This window comes from Eriocheir sinensis, chromosome 1, assembly GCF_024679095.1.
Source record: "Eriocheir sinensis breed Jianghai 21 chromosome 1, ASM2467909v1, whole genome shotgun sequence".
In the NCBI taxonomy this organism is placed as follows: domain Eukaryota; kingdom Metazoa; phylum Arthropoda; class Malacostraca; order Decapoda; family Varunidae; genus Eriocheir; species Eriocheir sinensis.
This window is the reverse complement of record NC_066509.1, coordinates 10,442,392-10,446,924: the sequence shown is the minus strand read 5'-3', so window position 1 is coordinate 10,446,924 and position 4,533 is coordinate 10,442,392.

Sequence of the window (4,533 nt, the reverse complement as noted above, 5' to 3'; positions counted from 1 at the left end):
TACACATCTGCATTTCTCGTGCTTTCATTCCTTTCTTTCTTTTCCCTCCCTTATCCAAGCCCACCCTCAATTTTCACACTTCATGTTCAGCATTCCCTCACGTATGTGTGTTGCATTCCACCACGAACGTAACCACAATAACCTTTCTCCTTCCTTCCACTTCCACCAACAATTCCTTTTCGTCCAGGCAACTACCACACCCTTTTTTTCCTCCTTCCGCCTCCCAACCTTCGATTTCTCCTCCAATCAGCACCCACACCATGTCCTCCTTTCCCTCTCCTTCCACACCAGTGCCTCTCCGCCTAATCAACGACCATACCCTTCCTCCTCTTCCCTTCGCTATCTTCCCCTCCTCCTTATCTCCAGCCTCACCCTCGCTGTACTCTTAAATGCCTCTTTCCAACACTCTCGCTACCCTGTTCCCCTGCCGACTACAAGAGGACTCAGTGTAAACCCAGCAGTGTCAGGGCCTAAGGGAGGGAGAGACTATATCTTGGGCATTTGGTAAGAACGGCCGAGCATCAGAATAAATAATAGTGGTCCATATAAACTTCATATACGATTTTTTATGGTTATGTAAGTTCCCGTTTTTCTGTTCTTCTCCTCACCTCTTTTTAATGCCTCCTTGTTTTCATTATAACGTTCAAGAGTTCTATGCGATGAGTTTGTATGCGTGTGTCTTGATTTGAAGACAGGAATACCTAAACACACACACACACACACACACACACACACACACACACACACACACACACACACACACCTACAATATATCAACCAAACACGTGCAAGTAAACAACAATGATGAATCTATGTGTGTGTGTGTGTGTGTGTGTTACTGTTACGCATGGTAATGTTGGCGAGTGCTTCAACATGCAAAGCTCACATTCATTTATCTTAATCCTAAATATAATTACAAACGGATATATAGGATTGTGTTTCTCTCTCTCTCTCTCTCTCTCTCTCTCTCTCTCTCTCTCTCTCTCTCTCTCTCTCTCTCTCTCTCTCTCTCTCTCTCTCTCTCTCTCTCTCTCTCTCTCTCTCTCTCTCTCTCTCTCTCTCTCTCTCTCTCTCTCTCACACACACACACACACACCGCCCTCTGATGTTTGTGTTCTCTATCCTGCCCGAGCAAAGGTTCAAATTTCACCTCTCCTCCTGGCTCTCTGTCGACCCTGACTTGTCCTACACTTCCCGGGTTACCATCCTGTTACAGAGCGATGTCACCTTACCCCTAAAGCAGCCCACCCGCCCGCTGCCCTCCTCCACGCATAACTAACGAAAAAAATACTGAACGCAGAAATGGGGGTGACACGCGTATCGTCACAGTACATGTATCTGCTTGTTAGTAAGTCTTGCAGGAGGGCGGCAGAAAATCTTGTTATACGCTCTCTTCGGACGCGTGACAAACGACATCGTACTACACAAGGTAATTGGTGTCCTCCCTGTTAATCGTCTCGTTAATCCACAGGTACAGGTGTAACTAATTGGATAAAGGTAAGCTTACGAACAGATATATCCATTAGTAAAACTGGCTCAAAATGCTCTCTCTCTCTCTCTCTCTCTCTCTCTCTCTCTCTCTCTCTCTCTCTCTCTCTCTCTCTCTCTCTCTCTCTCTCTCTCTCTCTCTCTCTCTCTCAACACACTGTCTTTTCCTCAAGCCACTTCGTTTCTTCACGGCCAACCACCAACCACTCCAGCGAAATGATGTAGAGGTGGAGGAGGGAAGGAAGAAAGGATGGAGAAGGAGAGAGCGGAAGGAATGGGTTTGGAGGGGGCGGAGGAGGACGGAGGGGGAGAGGGGAAGGGGGGCTGGCTGGCTGGCTGGCAATACAACACTACGTCAGAATGCCTTGGGCGGCGACGATATGAAAAACGCAAAGTTCGCCCTTCCGTCCAGGTGTGTGTAAAGGTAGGAATCCGGTGCGCGTCCGTCTCCAATCTGCAATATTTTCAACCCCGCTGAGCTTTTTTTTGCACGAGACTTATTCCTCCGTTCTCTCTCTCTCTCTCTCTCTCTCTCTCTCTCTCTCTCTCTCTCTCTCTCTCTCTCTCTCTCTCTGGCCACTACTTCCTTTCATTGTTTTCTTTTCGCAGTTTTCGTAGTTCGTTTTCCTTTTTTTTTTTTCTTTTTTCTTTACGTAGACTAAGAAATTAAGGTGTACGTCGTTATTGTAGTAAGTAGTGATGTTTTACTATGTGTGGTTTTTCTCAGTAATTAGAGCAAGATAAGGTAATTTTATCTCCCCTGTAAAACTCATGACAGCTTCCGTAACTATCATAGCCAGCAACTTACCCGCCGAGCTTCTTATCCCTCGCATATTTTTTTTTTCCCATGAAGCAGCATATTTTATTTGCATAATTAGAACTTTATGCTTGCAGTTATTTCCAATGGTCAATGAAATATAGTTTAATAGAAGTAAACGTTCATCATAATTATCGTGGTCTTTTTTTACTCATATATTTTTCATGGTCTTTTTTTATATTGAGAATGGTGCTCTTTCAAGTACACACACACACACACACACACACAAACACACACACACACACACTGACGCAACAAGCGGACAAAACAAAAACAATTCACAGACACTGCTGGACGAACACTTTTCCCCTTATGTTCCACGAGCAAGCGGAGTTTAGGTGTTTCAGAATCGCTAGCTAAATCACCACAAGCAGTCATCGTTGCAACACCTTCCTCGGCCACGCACACCTGCCAATACCACCTTCACCAACGCAACATAAGAAAACATAAGGAAACTGCAAGAGGTCAGTCGGCCTATACAGGTCAGCTGTCTATCGTATTGGCACTCACCACAAATGCCAACACTGTTCCACTCATCCATCATTTTTTAGTAAAGCAGTGATTGCATAGGTCTTCGTTGAATCTGAAGTTATCCACCTTATGAGGAAGTGTCCTATCCTGTTGTATCCTCAATCATCATTTCTTATCTAAATCAAGCCATGATATCTTTCTCCCCTCATTTACTTCTGTTGTTCATGCTTGGTTTTCTCTTCTAAAATATTAATATTTTCCTCTCGCCTGATCTTTCTGATTCTTTTTGCATTGATAAATTTCTGTAATCTTGCATACGCTGACAAACTATTTTTGGTTTTGTATTCGCGTCAGAGTGGAGGCAAGAAGTGGACACGAAGCCTGAACTGGAGCAGTGCTCTCAGGCAGCCTGCCACCAACGAGAGGAAGCTTTCCTGGTCCGGTATCAGTACTGTCCCACACTTTTATACCGTGTGTAAACACACAAGGAAAAAACTCCTCAGGTGTGCCCACGGTTCCACTACTTCTGTCCGACCAAGTGTAAACACTGTGGACCAAAACTTTCCAGCCGTGCCGCTAGCAACGTAAAGTTTAAAATGTTGAGCAAAACACAGTTCTTGTACTGTCGCAACACCCATCCGCTATAAAAATAAAAGATGTCTGTTTTTTCCTTCAGTTTCAAGTCGCGAAAATATCATCTTGACTTGGTGCTGTTCGGACGCAGCAGCACGTGTCCGCTGACCACGATGTGTGCGTGCTCACGCGTGCGCGTGCGCGTCAAGACAGTGGAACCTCCAATTTTCGTCCTGTTTCCTTTGCCTCGTTCAGCTTGATCTCCACGTCTCTCTCACGCTGCCATACAAGTGATCGGCATCCCTGACCGTTCACAAGCGGCCCCGTGCCTGTCTTTCGCAATGGACAGACTTGCGCAACTCAGGAAACAGTCAAGAGTAAGCTATGGACAAAAGAAAGAGGTTGAGCGAAAACTTTCGGAGAGCAAGAAGGCGTAACGATAGTTTGCCGGAGTCGATGGTCGCCTCAAGGCAAACTGTTGCCACCGCCACTCTTTTATCTTTCTTTAGATTTTCCCCTCCTTTTATATGTCAGAAAATCGTTGCGTCTCGAGGCGGCGAGTTTGCGGCTGCTACATCACGGCCATCCTGCTGTTCCCGCCTCTGCTATTATTATGTCATTACGTCACCGTTGATGGTCACCGTCGCCGCCCTCCTTTTTTTTACCTGGCCTTGATGATAATTATTTTCCTTTCGCCATCAGAATATCCTGAGTCCTGAAGCGTCGTGTTCGCCAGCTGTTACTACAATGACTCGTTGCTGTTATGTTACTTTTGGTGGCTCACTGCGTGTGTTGCGGCACACTCACAAGAACAACATTATTGGCTGGATGAGCAGGTATATCACGTCTCCCTCACCGCAGGCACGTGTTTCCCAAGCCCGCCTCGCCTCGCCCACAACACTCCTGCAGACTCCTGCCCTTCCTTCCTTACCACCCACCCCTTAACATCATTACCGTGCTCTTGCCCCGCCATCTAACAACAGGCCTCCATAGCCGCTCTCATCGCCAATCCTCTACCCGCCCTCCACAACCACCCTCTTCCGTCTCCCCGGCACCCTCACCACCTGCTTCCCCACAAACCCTTCTAAGGGCAGATGTTATTATCTCTGTCTAAGCCGGGTCTAAGGTTAGAAGCTTTCATCTGAACTGTCTTTCTAAAAGTCAAATAAGTAGAGATAGATAGA